The sequence below is a fragment of the Rhipicephalus sanguineus genome, chromosome 8 (assembly GCF_013339695.2).
Source record: "Rhipicephalus sanguineus isolate Rsan-2018 chromosome 8, BIME_Rsan_1.4, whole genome shotgun sequence".
NCBI classification, from domain to species: domain Eukaryota; kingdom Metazoa; phylum Arthropoda; class Arachnida; order Ixodida; family Ixodidae; genus Rhipicephalus; species Rhipicephalus sanguineus.
The window spans coordinates 97185580-97209288 of NC_051183.1; the positions used below are offsets into that span (position 1 = coordinate 97185580).

The 23709-nt window shown below is 47.6% G+C and overlaps 1 long non-coding RNA gene across 2 annotated transcripts in view; it reads left to right on the top strand.

Annotated features, from left to right (window-relative positions):
- The first annotated feature begins 7912 nt into the window (after positions 1-7912).
- The window catches only part of LOC119402233 (uncharacterized), a 75765-nt gene continuing 59968 nt past the window's right edge, over positions 7913-23709 (top strand). The window contains exons 1-3 of one of the 2 annotated variants that reach the window (XR_005185693.1): positions 7913-8054; positions 15147-15221; positions 20872-21012. This is a non-coding gene — a long non-coding RNA (uncharacterized LOC119402233). Of the gene's footprint in view, positions 8055-15146; positions 15222-20871; positions 21013-23709 lie in introns of those variants that run through there. The other variant, XR_005185692.1, reaches the window with a different exon arrangement.

Genomic DNA, 23709 nt, shown 5'->3' on the forward strand with positions numbered 1-23709 from the left:
CTCTCGGACGGGAGCTGCTTGCGACTTGCCTTGCTGTGAAGCATTTCAGGTACTTCCTTGAAGTGTAGAAATTTGCCATTATTACCGACCACATGCCACTTGTTTCGGCTTTAGATTCCTGCAGTGCCAGCCATACTCCTAGAGAGCTCCGGCACCTTGCTTTCATTGCCGAATTCACCACAGGCATACATTACATAAAATGCATACAGTGGTGCAGCAGGCGCCCTCAGTCGTATTACCATCAACGCTACGACAAGCCCCATCCACCTTTCCTTGTCTTAACTCGCGGAGGCCCAAACATTAGATGATGAGCTTCCACGACTCCGATCATCTACTTCCCTCCGACTGGAGCTAGTCAACTTTCCCGACGACGACGGCACGCTCTCGTGCGACGTTTCACACAACTGCTCTTCTTTCACAACTGCATCGTGCTGTTTTTCATAGCCTCCTACACTCAAGTTGCAATCCAGGCGTATACGAGCCACGCAACACCCGATCACCGAACGTTATGTCACGCCGCGCATACGCACTGACATTCGTGACTGGGTTCGCACTTGCACGTGTCAGTGCATTGAGGCTCTACGACACACCAAGCCTCCGCGGGGAAAATTCGTTCTCCCTGAGGCACGTTTCGACACCATTCATATAGGGCTGACGCGCTGGAGTTTTGAGTACTGTGGCGGAGCCTGGTGGCGTGCGCCGGAGTTGCTTGCGTAGTCAAAAATGGATGCCGACCGGCGAGTTACGCAGTTCTCAGTTGCTTTAAGCGTTTTACTTAATCTTGCGCCTAGTTTTTAGGCTCAAAAAGTGCTTAAAACGTACGAAGGAACTTGTCCGCTATGCCTGCAGAGTCTGACATGTTTGACGAGCGATCCCTGCTTCAACAAACCGTGCCGAAAGCAGGTGGTCTGGGCGACGGCTCAGAGCAGCACGCGGCCCCGAAGCGCGGTCGCCGCCGTTATTGTTGCGTGGTTAATTGCCTCGAACATGGGGGTGAGGATCCTAATGTGCGGTTTTACTGGTTCCCCTGAAATCCGTACGAAGTGGAGCGACGGAACCGCTGCATACGTGCCGTCCGACACGTGAAGTGAGTACGCGAGCAAAACGTGGCTTGCAACGTAACGTGCTGATTACTTTTCGTACGCGCGTGCACTCGTTTATATACGTATATATTCCCTGTGTGCAGTCCAGACGGCACGCCGTGGCTGCCGACGGCGATCACGAGGATATGCAGTCGGCATTTCGTGCGAAACGAGAAAAACGATGCCATGAGTCACAATGCGTATGTGCCTACGATTTTTCCGGCGGCCTGCTGTAAACATTGCGCGCCGTCGCTTCTCGACCGCCACCGCACGCTGACAGAATTTGACGAATTCCCTAGAAGCAAATGTTGAAAATTACGACCGTGCATGGAGAAAAAGTGTGTTTGCGACTGAATGCGGCAGAAAACGGCACACGACGCGAATGCGCTCATTCGGGCCGCCGACGGCTAGCCTTCGTCCTGCACCTTTCTTGATTCCGTTTCGTCGTGTAATGCAAATCATGTCGGCTTTCTTAACAGCAATCTTTTCGTTTATGCACTGTCGTTAATCGCGCGAGCATGCCTCGTAAAACTTAACTCGAGTTCAACGTCGTATGAGATTCGCTGCACTTGCGAGTTGCAGCGCGCCGAAATGGTTCCTTCAATCTCCTGCACGTCGTAAACATACTTGACGTTGACGAGCTTCTTGCGTTTACGCAGATTGCTTGGCCTGAAGAACTCAGCCACGCCAGAAAGTGGCCGAGATCCAAAGCGCAGCACAACCGACAGCGGCGGCTCCATTGCGCATCTGAGCTTAGTGCTGCATGCGGCCGCCTGTCTGACTACTCGAAACCAAAGAACTTGTCGTAGGGGGCGCTTTTTAGCACCGTTTTCGCAGCGCCGCCTGGGCAGCCAGTCAGGCCTATGGCCATCGTCAAATCTTTGCCACAAGGTGACCTGAAGCAGCTCCAATGCCTGGCACAACAGCGGATACAGAGTCTTGTACTTTTCTGCGTACCTGGATTAGCCGTTTCTGCGTGCCATCAACGTGGACTACCGATCGAGGCAGACAGTTCGAGTCGGCGCTTTCCACTTCTGTGACATCTCTTCTGGGTTTTGCATAAATTCGCACGACTGCTTACTATCCTACATCCAGTGGCATCGTAGAGAGATTACATCGTAAGTTGAAAGCGACACTCGCCTCTCAGCCTCACGCCGATGATTGGGCATCACACCTCCTAGTCGTGCTTCTCGGCCTTCGATCAACACTCCGACCAGAACTTGCCTGCTGTGTAGATGAGATGGTTTATGGCTGCACACTCCATTTGCCGAGTGACCTCGTCAATCCAGTGCCTACGCAGACTGCTTCGGATCCACCTTCTTTCGCCCAGCGTCTGCGAATATTCACGGAATACTTGCATTCATCGCCAACTTCTGCTCACACGAATAAGCACGACGTTTTTTCTGCCCTCAAACCTACAAGCATCTTCGCACGTTTTTTTCGTGTTGACGCCCCTCGCCGTGCTCTTCATCCCCGCTATGACGTTCGCTTCCCTGTCATCAAGCGTTCTGAAGATCATTTTACCACCTTGTGCAATAGGCGTAAAGACGCAGTCACAATCGAAAGGATCAAGCCAACACCCACTATCAACAGCTCCGTTTGACCACCTCTTCAAGGGGCAACGGCGATTTGACCGCCGGGGTGGGAGAGTGCGCCTGTGGCAGACTTTTCTTCTTCTAGAGTACAACCACTTCAGACATGAACTGGTAGTGGGTGTCTGCATAAATGAAGTAGTTCGAACAATGGCGCAGGCGCATTACTAAACTGCTCTGTGTCTTCTGAACCGCACACAGGTAATACTTCGGAACGTCTTTTAGTTAATAATTTTTATTTTTTTATTTCGTTACGCACAGCGCCAACATGCATTACAATGTAGGAGGTTATACAAAAAGTGGATTACGAAAGAAGACACATTGTCAGCCAAACAACTAATCAAGAAAGTCCTTCTCTGAATCAAAAAGCACTTCTCTCAATCTGCCGTGTCAGGCTTCCACCGGGGGACCGGTGGTGATATTTCCTTTGACGTTCTCAATAGCATTGGGCCGTGGTCCCTCCCATAGGGGTTTAAAACCACTTCCAAATGATCGGTCCCTTTTCAGGGAACGATCACTTCATAGGGGAGGGAACTTTTTAGCGATAAAATATATTGTGTTGAGCAGCGGTGGCAGCCACCCACCACCGAGCTCCAGGGGCGCTTCGAGACATGGAAAAAAAAGGCTTGCACGCGCTAGCTTGCACCGCCGCTATAAAATGGCCTGCAACGCTGCTATAACCTAATTTAGCGCATACCAAAGTAAAGTAGAACACACGAGATTAACTCCTGCCATCGGGAAATTCAAGATATTTAGGAGACCGGGAGACGGGGAAGATGAAGAGTTGCAGAAAAGCTGAAGATGTGAAAACAGAGAGAGACAGGAAAAGGCGGCTGTCGGTTTCCCCTGGGTGCGTGAGCCCAGGGCTGCCGTCTACGTGAAGCCGGGGCCAAACGAGTGTGTTGCCTCTGCCGGGAAGCCTTGAAGGTCGAATCACACGGCGTCAGCTCAACCCCCAGGTTCCCCTTTCCCCGGACACTCCTAAGCCACGCATGGCGAGGCGTGGGATGGGTTCGAAACCCCCGTCTCCCCCTTGTTATCTCGGGTTTATGGTGACGCCACTCACCAAACGCCTGCTTCCGCGACCGCGGGGAAATGTGTCGCAGTTAAAGTGACTAACATGTCCAAGTGTCGGTTCTTGTGATGCACTGTCGAATGTCCTCTTGACGTTCAACGTTGGGATGGCTTTGGTACTGTATGGGATCTAGCACTACATCCTTACTTCATGAGCAGGCGGATATATTTATTTCATGAGCGTTGCCGAAAGCCACAAGTCGTGTTCGCGACGTGCATATAGGCTACGGGAGCCCCTGTTGAGTGTCATATGTTCGTGGAAGTACAAGGTCAGGGTGGTAGCCAACAGACGGAAACACAATGTGCAGATAGGTTGACTGAGCAAGAGACAGCGCCTCTTGCTATCGAAACTTCGGCCAGCCGGCGTTGCGGTACAGGGAGACAGGCATAGTTGTCTTTGTGAAAGGCACCTTTGCGTTTTATTCATTGCTCGATGCTGTGTGTTTTATTCATTGCCGTGATGCGTTTTATTTCTGAGTTATTCTTCAGAGAACCATCACAAAATATTTTCCAATCACATCATGGTATTAGGTTCCACCCGTTAAAAAATAGCATCAACAATAACACACCATACGAATAAATCACGTTGTTAGGACTTGATTCGATATCAAGAAGCCGCATGGATGACAGACCTGATGAGCCACCTCGCTCGACAGGGTCTGCCTTTCGAGAAGCAGCAGCTAATGTGCGTAGTGTTGCTCAGACTTTTGTTCCGGTGCTGGAGTGGCTTGGAGACCTGGACGCTTGTGTTTGTTTACCGGAATTATGAAGATTCCTTGGACTGTGTGAAATTATGCATGTTTTGTGCGTGTGTTTATGTGAGAGTAAATATAAAGCGTCGAACATAATTGGAATTGCTGACAATGTTTGATGGCAATATTCCCAGGCATTAAAGAAAGAAAAAGAAACCTGTTCGGCGTGACGTAGCGGTAGAGTAGTCGGATCGGGATCCGAAGGTGGGACGTGCGAATCCGAATGGCGTATTTTTTTTTTCATACGGCTGTTTCTTTCTTGTTCTTTTGAACTAATAGAAAAAAACAGAAAGATCAAGAGAGAAATAATAAGAGAGAAATAAAAAAAGAAGGAGAGCAAGAAAGGAAAGCAGAGAAATAAATATAAGAAGAGCAAGAAAGAGAAAGAAATAGAAATGAATAAATAGAAAGAAACAGATACAAATGAGATATACGAGAAACAGAAAGAGCAAGAAAAAAAAAAGATACTGAGAAACAAAGAAAGCCACCCAGCTGCGCTCTTCCTTCATGCTTGGCACGACTAGTGCGCCGCTACCATTCTAGGAAACGGGAAAGGCAACGGCGGCTGCGAGAAGAGCCTGAAACGATGGAAGCCCTACATCAACGACGACGTCCCCGTAGATATATGAGAGGTGCAAACGCTCGGTTCTAGAGTTTGCACAGCCGTGTCGTGACTAACCTAGCAAAGGCCTAGCAACAACCTAGAAGCAACCAAATTAGACTTCAGAATCGTCCAATTTCGCTGTTTCAATCCTTGCGCAACTTAGTGCATTCTTCGCCATTTTTTTTACATTGTTAGGTTTCATAGGATCATTATGCAAACGCCACAGTCGTTGTGGAAAATACGGGAATGACGGCATGGGGGAGCAGAGGTATATTCAACTAGCTGCTCAAGTAATTCGCTCATCGACATCGCTCGTTGTATAAATCAGGAAAGTGCAGAGAGCTCGTTGTAAAACCCTAACTTATTGATGTCGCTTAGTCCTGTCTCATCTATCACGGCCTCCTAGCTGCAAACTCGACAAGTGTATCTCACCGAGAAATCCACGCACGTAGCAGAGTTCAAGAATCCTTTACTAATTCTTGCCTCTGAGTCAACTACATGAGAATTCTTTTAAACAATAGTCATGGGTCTTCACAATAAGAAGATTGAACACTTGAGCAAAACACCGGCAGGAACAATGTCTCAACGGATGCTGACGTCATACGGCAATGGATGTTTCGAGAATCGAGTGACACAGCGCACTGCCGTCACGGAAATGAGTCATTTGCAATGCGTGTGTTCAGCTAACACTACCCTCGGACATCCATAGATCAGACACGTGGCGCACTGCAGCAGTACCACCGCGTTATCCTTTCTTGTCACCGATCTGAAGGTGTATACGCCCGATATTGTCTCAGTATAAATAACGCGGGTTCAATTCTGTCCATCGACGCGCGATTCTTAAAGCTTGTTTATTTTCATTACAGAACGCGCACCTTGCAATTAACGAATAGCTTTCGCCGTACCTGGGTCAAAGACGCCAAGTAAAAAATAACGGAATAGCATACGCCTTCTGGGACTATGATGGAGGCATCAGAGAGGTCTATTGAGTAAACTAGAAACATCGCGTAGCCCCCCTTCGTGGAGTGGCTCATAATCATATCGTTGTTTTCGGGCACGTAAAACCTCTTAGTTTACTTTAAGAGAAGAAAAACAGGAGCTTTAGAGAAGTGGTATGGATGTGTCGCCCACAATCAATGCTCGCAAAGAACTACCGAAGCTGTCATTCTTGATCCCAGCAAAAGAAGGCTCCTGCCGCAGTTTAGTGAAAACACACCTACTCCTCAAACTGCAATATTACTGGCCCGTCCCCGAGAATGTTTTGCGATATATAAGGATTGTCGGCGAATGCAAAGAGCCTGCAACTCCAGTATTTTGATCGCAAAATATTATAGCTTATGACGTCTTTCAGCCAGAATCGTGAAGGCAAAATCACTTTACGCTAGTACATCATTTTATATCTGTGAATCATCTCGTGGTGTGTAGTTTGGTTTAACGCCATGCATGTTAGATCGCTGTGAACTAGCCGCGATCTCTTGTGACCGCCTAGCTGTTTTCTTCGGTAGGTACCGAAGATAGTGCGGTGTAACATAATCGTAAAAACCAGATGGTAGAACCGGCGGTACCGCATGATGGCACAGGAGAAAGAAGAGGTGCAACGATCTCCGTGTGCCTGATTTATTATTGATATTCTTCCATTTGTGCTACCACTTTGCATCACAGGCAACTTAGTAGCAAAGATAGATTCCGATAGCAAAACAGAAGTTAGGGGGAGGATGGAGGCTTGAAGAGCTTAAAAAATGCTTCACGGTGGAATGCCATTAGAGCCAACGTTTCCACAGGTGCTTTCGTCTAGGCAACAGCTGCTGTACTTAAGCGGGCGTGGTAGGGTGAATGGGTCCTCTTGGTATCAACTCTTCTTTTATTTTCAAATTTAGCATGTTCACTCAGAGAGCCTTCGGCCTTCACGTTGTGTAATTTTCACTTCCTAGCATTTTTTTGCTTTTTTTTGTGTTTCTGCACTAAATTTTAGACACAGGTGTAAAATTGAATGTATCTTTTATCAGCAAAAAAAAAAACAGTATGACCGTGAAATTTTGCGCGCTAATTCCACATAGCAACGGCATTAAATCCCAGCTAAAACACGCATTCCTACATTTATATCGCAAGAAAAAAGTATTGTCCTTACTTTTCACGTGCCGTACGAAATAGTTTCCAAATTATCTTTTATTTTCTTAATTACAAGCCGCACAGCTTTTCAAAGTTTTAGGCGCAGACTATTTGGAAGAGATGTAAGTATAAGTGAGAAAATTTCAGCGTAATCGATCGGATAGCTTTCCAGAAAAGCCACATGAACTTTGGATTATTTCCAATAAGCGATCGTGAGAAAAGCGTACTTTTATTTTAAAAGCCCGCGCGAAGATGCTCACAACATAAGGCAAAGACTACGCTACAAAAGTATCCTCAGTGGGAACATTTGTAGTCAAATGTTATAAAAATGGCAGGAAAGGGATATATCTAACTGATCTAGTCATAATTATTATAAAATATACATGCGCGAAGAAACAACCGTGGAAAACGACATGTCAACAAACCCTCTCAGCCGTCAGGAGGTGCGGCATTTGACGCCATTGTTCAGGGGCTTCAAGCGCTCCTGCGCGCCCGCTACTGCACTTCTGGGTGTATCATATGGCCCTCTTCTGAGTGTAAAGAGTGTATTACTCAAAAACCCACGTACAAAGCAGGGTTCAAAAAACCTTTAGAAATTCTGGCCTCTCAGTCAACGACACGCGAATTGTTTTTGAAAGTAGTCTTGCGCTTGACGTTAACAGAGTCACTGTTTCTGCGATCGAGTGACACAACGCATTTCCGCCACGAATATGAGTCATCCGCTAAGTGTGTATTCAGCTATGCACCGTGCTCGGGCATGCATCGATCTGACACGTGGCGCACGGTCGCAGCACCACCGCATTAGCCTTGAATTTCACCGGCCTGAAGGTCTAATCGCACGGTGAGTATACATGACGCTGGTTGAAATCTGCCCAGCAGAGCGTAATTCTCACGGCTTTTTTTGGGGGGGTTGTTAAATAACGCGCACCTTACCAAAGACCAATAACCATTGGCGGAACATGTGTAGAAGACGCTCAATAAAAAAAAAGTTAGCGCAGCTTGCACTGGAGCGGCAATGCTAAGGAGACAGTGCAGCTGATAGGTACCTGTGTATTTATTCCTGGCTTTTACTGAAATGCTAAGTTTCGCTAACTTACTCTTTCTTCCTCTATTTCTTTCTCCTCTCTGTTTTAACTCTCTTGTTTCTTTGTTTAGTGCTATCTCAATTTCTCTTTATATATTTCTTCCTATTTCATCCCTTTCTTTCTCTCTCTCTATTTCTGGCTTGATTCCTTCTTCTTTCTATCCTTGTTCTCTCTCTGTCTCTAACTCTAGTTCTTTCTCTCGCTCTCTTTGATGCTCTCTCTTCTTTTATCTTTCTGCATTACTTTATCTCTATTCTCATTTTCTCTATGCTATGGCTTACTCTCTCTCACCTCCTTCCTTCCCTCCTCACCATCACATATCTCATCCGCACGCTTCCTTTCCTTTCCCACCCCCTTGACAGACTATACTGTACTAGGTTATGCTACACCCTGCTAGTAATAATAATATATGGGGTTTAACGTCCCGAAACAACGTTATGATTGAGAGACGCCGTAGTGGAGGGCTCCGGAAATTTCGACCACCAGGAGTTCTTTAACGTGCACCTAAATCTATGTACACGGGCCTCAAACATCTTCGCCTCCATCGAAAACGCAGCCGCCGCGGCCGGGATTTGATCCCGCGACCTTCGGGTCAGCAGTCGAGCGCCATAACCACTAGACCACCGTGGCGGGGCACCCTGCTAGTAGCTGCAAAGATGCCATTCTGTTCTGGGGTAGTCTTCAGGGAATTCTAAAAATATTTTACCATTAATTGACGCACTATACGTTAACTTCCCGCGATGTCTCTTGATGAATTGCCCTTCGATATGTTTTTTGTTATGGGAATGCGCAGTTCGTTGAGAACGCATTCGATCTCGCATAGTATGCAGGATTGTATTGCAGAACCAACCATTGCTCCAAGCATGCCTTTCATTCGTATGGCTGTTCATCTCAATGACATTTATGAAGAACTTGACATCACACCAGACTGGCACCCGATCTTGATGAAGTACTCATCCTTACCAGCCTCCCTGTGCGACGGGTTTTGAAGGACGTTTCCTGTTTTATTGCGATAGCAATTATATGGACAGTCTCGGCTGATTTTTTGCCGTCCCCGTCGCCGCCGTCATGCACCGTATATGTATGTGTATGTATATATATATATAAAAGCCACAAAGAAAAATATTTCAGAAAAACTTTGCGACGCGCGGAATCGAACGTGCGACCTCTCGCTTTGCAGCGCGCGGCGTTAGACGACTACGCCACGAACAGTGCTGTCTTCCAGCCGGCTAACGGCAAGCTATTTATATACACCATTTATTTCAGCATGCTTTCTTAGTCGCCACGTAGGTGGCGCGAAGTGCGCGCGTGGCGCGCTTTAAAGATCATCGCCCCGCTCCTGCGAACGCCGTTGCTCTTCGCCCTACAGGGCGTGGTCGCCTTCGTGAGCTTATCTCGAGGAAAGAAGGGGCGACCGGTGTGGTGGGGCGGGGGGTACGAAGGTCACTTCACTCTCTGCAGCGGCCGCGTTTGCGAGAGGAGCGCACTGTTCAAACAGAAATAGGTAACAACTGTGACAATTAGTTCGCGCTCGTCCTGTGTGTACGTGTTCGTTCGTTTCGTGCGTCCTGGTTTATGTTTGAGCAGTTCACATTAAGTGTCGAACTGTGACGCATTAGTTCGCGCTCGTCCTGTGTGCGTTCTTTTCGTGCGTCCTTTGCGCTCGAGCGACGCGCTGGCAATTTCGAGCTGCTTTCCGTTATTCGCGTCACATTCCAATTTATTGCTATAACATTCATTGCTTCGCCGTTGCGGCGAAACTCTGATTTTTTCTGGACTTGTACAGTGCATGTATGTAAGCCTTTGAATGCTTGTCTAGCAGAGCTTGAGCGATTATTGTCGCTGAGTGAATGCAACACTGCGTCATAACGTCTGTGATAATTTTAAAATGCGCACTGTAATAAACAACACGAAAGGAAAAAGGGCCTGAATAGCCGAGTGGTTAGCATGCTTGCCTTCGGATCGATGGTACGTGGGTTTAAATCCGGCCTCGTGAAGATTTTTTAACACGAAAGTGTTTTATGCCGGGCATAGGTCGGCAAACTCACTCATGAGTCGACTCACTCAGACTCATATTGAGACGTGAGTATGAGTCCGAGTGAGTCCGGATGAGTAAAGTTTTTGTGAGTCTGAGTCCGAGTGAGTTCGGTTGGGAAAAATTTTGGTGAGTCTGAGTCCGAGTGAGTCCGGTTGAGGAAAACTTTTGTGAGTCTGAGTCCGAGTGAGCCCTAAGGGCAAAATATATTGCATGAGTGAGCCTGAGTGAGCTCCACATTTTTTGCCGAGCTATGGTCCTGCCTGCTCAACTTCAGCATTACTATCAGCCTTATGTCGGCTCACATTTATACTCACGTGTAGTCCCGCATACGTCAAGGCGCTGCCGTTGATACGTAAGCTCAATATTTATTGATCAGAGGCGTGAGATGAGGAGGGAGAGGGGGAGGAGGTGCCTTGACCTCCCCCCGCAAACTTCTTCATGGGAAGTTACTGATAAAAATATCGCGTGTGAGTCATCTATTTCAATAACGGTCGTTATTGAACTACAAAGTCAGATAACTCATATTTGAAGGTACGAGATCAAAAGGTGCTAAGCAGCGCACCGATTATGTGAGATATTGGCGTTATAGAGCATTGACATTATGGTAGAAAAAGGCTAATTATAGGCTAGCGGACTCATGAGTCGACTCACTCAGACTCACTCCGACTCAGATCGAGCCGTGAGTCTGAGTCTGAGTGAGTTCGAGTGAATTATATTTTGGTAAGTCTGAGTCCGAGTGAGTCCGGTTGAGAAAAATTATAGTGAGTCTGAGTGAGTCCGGATGAGGAAACGTTTGCTGAGTCTGAGTCCGAGTGAGCCCTAAGGGTAAGATATGTTTCGTGAGTGAGTCTGAGTGAGGTCCACATTTTTTGCCGACCTATGCCGGGGTCCACCAAGTACATCCGTCACGGATATGACGCTGATAAAATGGACGCCAGCGGGTGAGAAAGAAAAAAAAAACAAGAAAAAGATCCCCAGCTGGGAATCGAACCCACGCCCTTGCGGCCGCGACGGGAAGCGCCCGACGCCCTACCGACTAAGCTCCCTCGGCAGATGCAGGACATGGCGCGAACGCGCCTCATGTCTTTCACACATTCTCTTTCGCACGGTGCTCTCTGTTGACGATGTAGGTAGGCGGGGCGGAGCGGGGTGGTGCCGCCGTCTGTAAGAGCTGAAAAGAAGTAATTGTTCACGATCGACATTTACTCGCGCTTACTCCGAGATTGCGTGCGATATCGGAGGTCATGGTTAAAACGTCTCGGTGTGCGTCGGCGCGCTGGCATCGCCGAGACACCCTTGACGCAGTTCGTTCTTTGCCTTTCGCTTCGTGTTAACGTGCGTCGGCTCATCGGAGTAGTGCAGCTTCCACATGCACCAACGGGATTTCTCCGCCGCTGACTGCTTCGATTGCGAGAGCACCGACTAACAAAACTGCTGCAATACGCGTTGCAGAAAGGACGCGATTTCGACGGGCGAATGTCGTGCCTTGGTGGAGCGAGAGCAGCGCCTGCGAGACCAGCGCCTGCGTTACGAACTCTACCTCCCGTGTTGCTGAAACGCAGTGTGTGGTAGTGTATGCATGAGCGCAGGCGTCAGTCACCCATTGCTAGAAAGCGCATCCCGTGCCGTTTCTCTCCTTAATTGACGACGCTTTGAAGAAGTGCATACCGGGTACCAGTGTTGATTATGAGATTGTTGATATCATCCTTATGCGGGATTCACGATTCGCTGTGTCCAAATATATGTTCACACCGTCAGCTACCACAACGGTTTAATCACGATCATGGGCGTTAGTCGTCGCGATAGAGACATGCTCTCAACATGTGTGCATCCACGTCAAACGGTGCTATAGCTACCAAACACGAATAGACATTGTACAAGCTCTCATATATCACTACACGATAAGCACTACTTCTGTGAAGACACGTTTCACTTTCGTGTTATACTGATTCCTATGACGGAGGGATCAGCCATGTTTTTTATTGCTCCGAGAATCTCTCTCTTTCTCTTTCTCTCTCACTGTACTTGCTCTCTCACCTGTCAGGGTTACTACAGGCCACGCCGCAGGAATCCACGCCTGTGTTGTGGGAGCGAAGCAGAAGAGGAAGAAGATGAAGATGTGGGGAGCGCGCGCCGGTTTTTGATTATCATCAGTTGTTTCCGAAGGACAAAATACGGCAACCCTAAACAGCTTCGCCATTAAAAGTTAAAACATAGTATAACCCTTGTGAAAAATGCTGGAGGCATCAAAGAGGGTTACTGAGTAGGCTAGAAACATCGCGCCGCCCCCCTTCACGGAGTACCTCATGATCACGCCCTTGTTTTTGGTTGACCGTAATTTTTATTTAAGGGAAAAAAAGCAGACATTTTACGGACATGGTTTGGCTGCATCACACGCGACAATGTTCGGAAACAACCACCGAAGCCCTCATTATTTGTAACAGTGAAAGAAGGGTGCCTAGGTAGTATCGTTAAAACACAACCATTCCGCAAACTGCAATATGAGTGGTACTTAAATCAGCTTGCTGAGCTAGTTGGACTAATTAACTTTGATTCATTTCAAGCGCTTAGGCGAGATAGGAAAAAAAGCATGCAGACAGGGAAGGTCTTAACGTCCGTTTTTCTTTCCGTGTTTGCATGCTTTTTTTTCCTATTTCGCCTAAGCGCTGGAAATGTATCATAGCACATTATTAGAGGCATGTCCCCAATAAAGTTTTCGGATAGATAAGAATTTTCGCCCTATGCACAGAGCGAACTGTTGCCAGCGTTTTGACCACGAAACATTAACGCTTATGACATCTTTGAGCCGGAATCATGAAGGGAAGTTGACCTCAAGCTAGTTCATCCCATCATGTCTGGCTGAATCATCTCGTGGTCTGTAGTTTAGCCAGTTTAGCTTTAACACCATGCATGTTAGGTCGTTGTGACCTAACCGCCATCCATTGATATCGTCTCGCAGATCCCTTAGGGTAGATACCGAAGATAGTGCGGCGTAAGATAGTCGTAAAAACCAGATGGTAGAAGCCAGGGGCGTAGCCGGAAGTTTTTTTCGGGGGGTGGTTCAACCATACTTTATGTATGTTCGTGCGTGTGTGCGTGCAATATGCGCAAGAAAAATTTAAAAATTTCGGGAAAGTTTGAACCCCCCGACCCCCCCCCCCCCCCCCCCGCTTGGCTACGCCGCTAGTAGAAGCGGTGGCACAGCACGATGGCACGGAAGAAAGAAGAGGTGCAGGAAATGGATATATTTAACCAATTCAGGCATATCTATTACAAAAAATACATACACAAAGAAAGAATAACGGAAAACATGTCAACAAACCCTCGCAGCTTTCACGAAGCGTGGCTTTTGGCGCACTTTTACATGGCTTCGAGCCCTCTTACGCGTCCGACTCTGCACGGTTTTCCTCCTCAGAGTGTGCATTACTTTTTTTCCTAATGAAATTTTAAAAAAATTTCTTTTTGGGTCGATTTGCCCGATGGTACCCCCATAATTTACCACAGCGTGCAGCCCAGGTTGGTGCTTCGTAATTTGTCTCACGCGGAGCTCAAAATATTTCGCACAACTCAAAGACATCCCTCGAACAAAAATACGACACACTCATAAAGCACAAGTGTAAATTAATACTGGCCGTACCGCAATGACAACTTCGATCAAGCCGCTACTATTGTGTAAAATACCCCGCCACGGTGGTCTAGTGGTTATGGCGCTCGACTGCTGACCCGAAGGTCGCGGGATCGAATCCCGGCCGCGGCGGCTGCATTTTCGATGGAGGCGAAAATGTTTGAGGCCCGTGTACTTAGATTTAGGTGCACGTTAAAGAACCCCAGGTGGTCAAAATTTCCGGAGCCCTCCACTACGGCGTCTCTCATAATCATATCGTGGTTTTGGGACGTTAAACCCCAGATATTATTACTATTGTGTAAAACGGGCAGAAGATTCGCTGAAAATATCAGCTACAGATCCTAAACATGGGAACTCGCGGAAAAAGAAGCAGCGAGCTGATGTTTACCTCATATTAGGATACGCTATAGGTCCAGTCCAATTAAGCTATCTGACCGTGAGATGTTATTTGGTCTCATGCGTTACTAATTTCCAGTCAACTTAGCCGCTGTGAAACGTCCGTTGAAACTATGCTGTTAAAGGGACCCTGAAACGGTTTTGACGCTTTTGTACAAACACATTGGGCCGGTAGAGCAAGTCCTAAGGATCATTTACAGACCGATTTAAGCCCTGTGCGTAAACTGTAACCGCCACCGATCACAGCGTATCAGCCAAACGCGTTTTCAAACCGCCCACTTCCAGTGCACGTCGTATTGGAAGCACCAGGTCACGCAGGCAGCTGATCTGATTGAATCCACAGTACACGTCACAGACAATTTTTTCGACGTAACTACGAACAAATGTTGTTCGTGATCTTTGAAACTCTTTGATTTGTTTTGGTTAAAAACCAGTCACTAATAAAGCGAACACAATCGCAATTTACAACTAGACTTCAGGAGTTCCGGTCCAAAGCGAACGTCGACTGCATGTGATACCACGCGCTTCATGTTGACGTGAGCTACGCGATCAGTGTGTATCGCGAGGTTTTTGTCTAACATCATGAATCGCCCTTGCTACGTTGTGGGCTGCAAGTCCAGCGATTGGCGACAAGTGAAAATACGACACCGTGTGCCTTTGGAAGGCAGCGGGCGCGCCGAGTGGCTGCAGCGCATCGGACTCTCTCTATAGGATCGACGGCGGGATATACGCGTTTGCGGTCGCCACTTTAAGCCGGAAGACTACGAGCACAGTTCCGTGTTTATGCAGCGATTCGGCCTCGGTCTGAAGAAGTATCCCCTCGAAGCCGACGCACTGCCGTCTTTGTTCCTCACCGGTGGAAAGGTAAGTTCACAATCAATGCAGATCATGTACTGTATGTGCATAGTACGCGGTGTGCACGTGGGCACTCACAAAATTCCACTTAATCTCGTTAATTATAACTATAACGACTCCGTCTCTTCAATGTAATGTGGCCAGTTTCGTAATATTTATACATATACAGAATGCCCTTCGCGGCTTTGCGATTTCCAGCACTGAATAAAAAATGACAGGGTGCATGTGAATTTAAAATAATGCATTTGAAACCTCTGCACAAATGTGTACGTCGTAGGGCCAGCTGGAAAGCCCCGGTTCAGTGTGCGGTATGCGTTGTCGTATATAATGAGCTCAAGTAAAACCCCGCAATAGTGCAACTCGTGTGCGACGACGGATTGATATAATACGGCCCGGCGAATCTGGTGGTGGCGGATCAGGCGAATCATTGCTGCCACCCTCAGCGCGAAGCGCCGGGTCGCGAAATGGCGTGTCACTGTATGGGTCGAAACCCATTTCTCGGCTCATTCGGCGCAACCACTCTTCGAGGCCGGGATCCATTCCGAGCAACTGTCTGAACTGCCGTGAAACAAAACACACGCTGCTCGGATGGGGCTCGCAGGAGACGGACGATCAGCCGAGCTAGCGGCCCAGCGCCTGACGCACCGGTGGCTACTGCGCTGGCTTCGACTTACCGGAAGTAGACGACGCGACGACACGCAAGCGTCCTCGCACGTCACATCGTGACGCAGAGCCTCTTGAAGGCGGAGCTTAGACCCGAGCGCTCGAGGGAAAAGTTGAGGGTGAAAGATGGAGTGGAGGAGGAGGGAAGATTTTTATTATACGTAGCTCCCTTAATAAAGGGTGTTTCGTCTGAATTATGGTGCCAATGATTTGCACCAGTGTTGGTCCTTAAAAACGAAATATCGAAAAACCGTTTCAAGAACCCTTTATAGCTGCAATTATATCTAGAGTGGCTGCATTTCTTATACCAAGAACACGTGGCGGGCCTTGGGTTTCGGAACGTTAATGTGGAACAAAACACGGCTGAATGCACCACATGTAAATCCATTAAAAGCAGACAACCTGCCCTTGTATGCTATACGTTGCGTGCGTTTAATAGAATGCGCAGGTTGCTTTAAGCTTTGATGAAATTAACCACTGAATTCTTCAGTAATACATTTTAGAGTCACAAACAACATACCAAACTTATCTACGTTTTTACAGCTCTGCACTCTTCTTTTTGTAAGTACAAGAGAGCGGAACGTCATCTGCATATGCTAAAAGTTGAAGATACTTTGCTAGCACGTTGAACTCGTGAAAACAATCACATCAGAAAATATTCAAACGCACTTGGTGTTAGTATATATCACGGAGCAGTGTAGGCATGTTGGAGCCTTGTCTTGCCGAGCATTGGATACACATGTGCTTTCATCTATCATTTAAACAAAAGCCCAAGGGTTAGATGTGGATGAGTGCGTACGTATGACATTCTTCAACAGAAAGAAAAAGAAATCATGACGGCGAGAAGCGCCAGTTTCATGACCTCCTGCTGTACTTTGATCTTTTAGCTAGCTGCGATTATGGGAATGCATAAGCTTGTGGAGAAAAAGCGTTTAACTCCGCGGTGATAGGATCAATAAAACTAAAAGTGGAATGAAATACGATCCACCTTTCGCACGATGCGCATCTTAACGCACACGGTACACGTTACGCAAAGAGTTTCCGTACGGCAAACGAGCACTGCTTAAAGACCCATTTCAACCACAGACGTGGCAAGAATGGTGCGACGTGGTCACGTTTACGCTGAGTGTCTACCCTTCGCAGCTTTCGTGTACTCCGCCCACTCAGCATCCGCGCTTGCCAGGCCAGTGGCGGCGCTGGCCGGGCTCAGATGGTTACATAAGTTCCGGTTAGTGCCCCTTAACACGTCACGCTGGGACAGTCCCGCTAGGTTTGTATTCGGCTGGTTTTTTGAGCCTTTTTAATGACCGTAGCGTCAGTAAAAAGGCAAGGAAGAACATCCTTGCCATATACGTCAACAACGTGTGCGCTAGGGCAGCTTCAACACATGACGGAGCTAGGCGGCATTAAAATGCGCTCCTTTATTCCGATGGATTATACATCCGTAGTCGGTGTAATTTACGACATCGACATTGCCATTTCCAATGCTGACTACCTACCCTCATCAAGCCGGAAAATCAGGGCATTGTCATTACCCAAGTGCGTCGCCTTGGGAATACGCGCTACGTAAAAGTGATTTTCGAGGGGGATTGCTTAGCATCCCACGTGAAATTCGGGCATTTCCGACATCTGGTTCGGCCAGTCATTCAGAAGCCGCTTCAATGTCATCAGTGCTTCAGGCTAGCATACGTCAGGTACGTGAGCCTCAACTCGCTACTCTGTCGCCGTTGCGCTGAGCCTCATGCAGAAGACTCCTGCCGTACCACTACTCTGAAGTGCGCCAACTGCAGCGGTCTTCATGCTGCCGCGTCGAAAGACTGTCCTCGCATCAAGAAGGATCGTGCGGTTCCCAAGCAAATGGCCCGAGACAACTCGACCCACAAGGAGGCAGCCAAACTAGTCAGGCGTCGGCGTCATCGTACGTCTTCACGGAACGCGCATGCTCGAAATGATACTGCTCACTCCGTGGTGGCACCACTAAGTCGCGTCGCGAAAGGGCCCATGATGTTGTCGGGGGTTCTGCCCAGAGGACCGGAGCCAGCCAGAGTCCCGGGGAGATGTCGAGGAGAGGAGCCCGGAGCTGTTAGCAGTCTTTTATTACATTATTTACAGGTAGCGTGTTGCTACATGATGGGGTTAGCATCATGGAAGCTCTCGAGCTTCTGGGAGCTTCTCGGAGCTTGTGAGAGCTTGAGAGAACTTGTGAGAGCTTGTCGGGAGCGCATCGGCGCTCGCATTTTATTTCCTGGCCTTCCCAGGGTTCCCTGTAGGAAAAAACAATGGAGGCCAGGACAGTCCAATGAAAATTTCCATCTTCACCTCCGCCCCCAAAAGGGGAAGGTGAAACGCCGCCTCCTTCCCAACCCACGAAAGGAGAAAGAGGCACATCCAGCTCGTCCCATGGCGAGGGAAAAACACTGCCCACCGCACACACACGGCACAGCACGAAGACGTTGAGTCTTACGTGGAAGTCAATTCCGTAGTCTGTTGCAATGATGGTTATGCGCGAGGCATACCACGAATTGTGGAAACAGCGGCAACAAGGCGCCACGGAGAACGTGGGAAATGCATCCGCAGACGGTTCCCAGACGCTGGGTCCTTTGTCCGGGGCACCTTGACGACAAAGCAAGCCGCCTCGACGGCCAAAAACTCTTCCTAATCTGTCAGTCGGTCAGGCGTGCCCAAAGGAGTTTACGAGGGGCGCAGACAACCTGAGAATATTAGACGAACGACCTTCGTGTTGTCGCCGCTCTTGGGGCATCTCTGGAACCGCTGACCCGGAAGAAATCAGGGTAGTCTTAGCCGCAACGTCTCATGCATCAAAGCGGCGCCAAGCCAGGCAGGCCGATCATAACACCCACCACTTCCACGAAGGAAGCGGATAACTATCTTCCTCCGGAGGAATGGCCCTACGATTGCGACCCTCCCCCTTGCCAAGTCATTTCGGTGCTGCGTTCCCTCACGGAAGCCATTCGAGCAATATTAGTGGACATGGGGACAACGTCAGCTCGAAGCGCACTTGAAGTGCTGGATGCCTTAAGGCCAGTGCTTGAATCTCTTGAATAAAAGATGGCTACCCATGCCTCATCCTTCCGTAAAGGAGTGAAGACAGCGTCCGTCATTCAGTGGAACGCCAGAGGGCTAAAATCACGCCTTTCAGATTTTTGTCAGTTTGTGTATAACAACGTGTTTCCACTGATCGTCATTTGCGAGCCCAATTTGTTGAAGCCAACCAGACTGTCAGGGTACGAAGCTGTCATGTCTTCAACAAACGGTGCGTGCAGCAAAATCATCGTTTCTTTTTTGTAGTGAACTCACCTATGTTGTGGAACCCGTTGCGCCTCACGATGACAGTCAGTATGTATGCATCACCGTTAAAAAGAACAAACTCATGTTTACTCTCATAGTTGTGTATTGATCGCCTTCAAGCAATTTCTATTCACGAAGTTTAGGGGACATTTTGAGTGATCGTCCTGTACTATGGGTTATCATAGGAGATTTCAATGCGCACCACCCTGCATGGGGAAGTCCAAGGACTTGCAAAGTCCGCACCTTTCAAAGGACGAAGATTAGCAAGCGTCGCCTACAACTATGGCCTTACTCTCCTGAACGATGGTTCCCCATTTTTCTTCGAGGCGTGACATATTGGCAGGAGTACCAATGCATTGTCCCCATTCTGCAGAACCCTTTTTCGGCTTTCCCTATTATAATATTTCTTGTGCGATGCTTAGGCCTCGGCGAGGCTCTCCCGTGCGACGCGACATGTTTCTTCTAGCTTGTCCCGCAGTTCTAATATATATACACAAGAGGACTTTCACTCTTCTTTCAATTCATTGTTCGACCAGACTTCCCTCAGAACCATTATTGGTCCTCAAATCGATCTTCCATACATCAACTCGAAAGGAGAAAACCCCGTGCTAGCCTGCGGTGCTTCTCTATATGCATACAAGAGTGCAGGTAGGTATAGAACCCATTCCTTCGGTTTATCCTGACACACCTTGCGTAACATGCTATTGAGCGTGCCATTGAACCTTTCAACCAGACCGTTACACATGGGGTGATACGGTGTCGTCAAGAGACGTCGGATCGACAGCAGTCTACAAATCTCCCTCATGAATTCCGAGGTGAAATAGGTTCCTCTATCCGTTAGTATCTCTCTCGTAACCCTATGCATCGTAAACATTACCACCAAGGCCTCCGCTATTGCTACTGTATCCGTGGTTTTCATTGGAAACGCATCTGAGTACCGAGTGGCCCCATCGACCATTGTGAGTATGTACTTATTTCCTCGGTGAGATACTGGTTTTATGGGCCCTTCAATGTCCACTGCAACTCTTTGAAAGGGATGCTCAATGATGGGCAAGTGCTCAAAGGTACCTTCAAGACCAAACAATTTCGTGTAGTTCTCTGACATGTGTCACAAGATCGCACAAACCGTTTAGTGTCGCGTTGCATCCACGGCCAAAAGAATTCTTCAGCGACTGTGCTAGTTGTCTTCCTTACTCCCCGATGGCCAGCCATAATAGTGTCATGTGCTAAGTTGAGCACAGCCCTTCGAAAACTCACCAGCACTGCTGTCTCTTTTTTCCTTCATCATGGGTCTTGACTATTCAGTACAGCAGCCCTGCAACCTTCTTAAACTTATGCACGGCCCGACTTTTCTTAGATTACGTTAAATTGAAGTTGGGCAAAAAATAAATAAAACCTAAATTTTAAAAAATATCTATGCCCTTTCTGCACCACCTAAGTATCGCAGGCCGAAATCGATAAATTACATAAAAGAACAAAATGTACTAAGATTTCGATTAAAAAAAGAAAGCAGTTTGACTCCACCACTTAGCGAAACTACCTCCAAGGGAAATATTCTCTAGGTTATATACTACGGTTTCTCTTCATCTTGACTTCCAACTCTATTTATGCAATAGATCTCCGATGAGCTCGTCTTGACTAACAATCTCTTCCATTATTTTCTTGTCATCTTGACTCTCTTTTGCAGGTTTTCCGTTCTTCTCTTCGTTGGGTCTCACTGTTGGAGAATGGGTTCCGTGCTGGGCTTGTCCTCCAGTCTGTCCTTTTGGGGCTTACTGTAAAGCTCGTCAAATTGATTAGTGACTGAACAGGAATCCATTGAATACAGGTCTGTTGTTTTAGTTTCATTGCGATAGCAATTATATGGACAGTCTCGGCTGAATTTTGTCGTCGCCGTCATGCAGCGTATATGTATAAGTATTTATATATATATATAAAATCCCCAAAGAAAAATAATTCAGAAAAATGCTTCCGAAGCGCGGCATCGAACCAGAGACCTCTTGCTCCGCAGCGAGTGGCGCTAACCGCTACGCCACGAAACGCAGATCCTCCGCGTAGCTAACGGCGAGCGTTATATACACACCCTTTACCTCGGGACGGACTCAGAGACATCCGGCGCTTATAAGCGTTTCTTCATTACCAGCGAGATGGCGCTAGGAGCACGACGGGCGCATTTAAAAGTCGTCGGCGAGCTCGCTCGCTTTTTCTTATATTTGCGCAAGGAGAACCTTGCCCTTCCGCTGTCTGCTCGCGCGGTTTTCTGGTGGTGAGGGGAAGAGGGTTGTTTCAAGGTTTCACCTTGGCGTCTGCGCTCATGTTACGGAGCGCACGAAAGTCACTCGAGCAAGGGACGCCGCTAAACGAACAAACAGAAGATGAGCGCGAAATATCAAGTGTCACAGCTCGACACTTGAAGCACGCAAGTTTCGTTCGCTGCTTCGGCCGCCTTTGCAACAGGAGCGCTGTTCAAACTGAGAGTCTCATTGGCGGGCCTCACTTCGTATAGCATTAGTTTCTTGCTATCGCATTAATTGCTTCGCCCTTGCGGCGAAACTGAGACTTTTTTTTGAATGACTTCTATTTACTACTTTGGCTCCTGCCTAACTCCACCGGATAACGCAATGAAGATCGCACTGTATCGGCTTCTAATCACATCAATACAAGTACATGCAGTATAATTACACAAAGTCAATCATATAATACTCGCCAAATAGACCAGGCCGTATTAATGGCAGTGATTGAGAACAATATGTCGAGTATATATTTCTTTTCGTATCTTTCTTTCGATTTGTGTGTTTTTTCTGCCTTTTTTCTATATATTGTCTTTTCTTCCTTTTTTCGTTTTCTTCTTTCTTTTCTTGTGCTTTTATTCCTTTTTTTTCTTTTTTCTTTTTTCCTTTTCCTTCCCTCTCTCTCTTTTTTTGTTAATAATTTTTGTGCTCTCTCTTTTCTTGTCCTTCTTTTATTTTTTCCCTTTTTCTCTTTCTTCTCTTTCTCTCCCTCTTCTTTTTTTTCGATAATATAAGGCTGATATGATATGAAAGTTTAATTGCTTGACATAATTTTTTCTCTAGGTAAAGAACCCTTTTTCACGTTTCGTTCAAAAGAAGATATGGTAGATGAACTTACGTTGGTCAAAAAATTTGTTTTTCTAATTATTGATAGCATCTCCAGAGGAGGAACATGCCACAAAATATGGGTGAACAACCAGTGAGGTTTTTGTTGGGGGACGATTTTGAGGGAGTTGTTTTAACCTTTTATCAAGGTTTCCCTCTCACTGATAACGGTGTGCTCCTACTCATGAGGATTTCTTCTGAATGGCCTTCATAAATGAATCATGTGAAATTTAGCTGGTGGAGGATTTAGGTGGTATCCTTTGTCCGTCCTGTTGCACTGTGCTGTATCCCTGTTGTGGCAAATTGGCAATAGAGAAAGGATGGAGTCTGGCAATGAATTCAACTCCCCTGCATCTCAAAGCACCGTCGCAGCGTACTGTCCGCTTCCTGCATTTTCCCATTTCTGCGGCAGTTATGTCCATGACTGCCACCGACTCGTTCTGCTTGGTGCCATTCTTTTTCTTTTCACCCTTGTTCCTCGTAGCTCTCTCCACAGTGTATGTCGAATCTTCCCTGGTGGGCTGATCGACACATCTCTCGTCAGGTTTCTCCACGACCTTAGGGGGTTGGAACTCTGTCTCATCGGCGCGTGTTGCAGTAGGTACGCTCCAGAGGGGATCCGGATCGTGCGCTTTTCTTACCCCTGGCACATTACTGAGAATTACGTCGTAGAGATAGTCTTTGACACATCTGGCTTCAATCCATCCAGAAAAATATGGCGTCAAAATCAGTACCCTAGCAACTGGCATCCGTCGTGCTGTTTCATCATTCAATCGAACCGGCGTTTCTGTACCCGTGATATCCATTTCTGGCACCATGGATTGTCTTACAAGGACAATTTTCGAGCCTGTGCCTCGGAGTACCCTCACTTTACGTCCCTGTGACATCCCTACGACCACTGGCATGGCAGCTGCGGCGGCGCCCACGTTGGAACATGTGTAGGGAAGCATTGGAACGCTCTAATGGGTCGTCCTCTCGAGCGCCTCCGAGTGGGTCGCCCTCTTCGCCTCTTCTCGGAGAGCACGCCCGTCGTGCTCGTGCTCGTGAGAGTCTGCGAGTCTGCGCTCTGTCGTTGTGCATCGTCGCCGTTAATCCCGCCATCAATAATCGCCTTAACACGTGTCGTAACAGCACTTGTTTTATCCCTGTCCTCTTGGTCAAGTTGCCTTTCTCTGTCACCATCAGCAGGGCTTTCGTTTGCATCAGCACAGGATCTTGTGACTACCAATATTGACACAGTAATTTATAGCGCGGGCACAATAACATCTGGTATTAGTGACCACTGTCCCGTGTTTATGAGCTATTTTTGCAAACCTCTCGAAGAAGGGACGCGGCAGGTGCTGCATACCATACAGCATATTACATCTCGAAGTCTTGAAGCTTTTACTGTCGATATAGCCAATCAATGC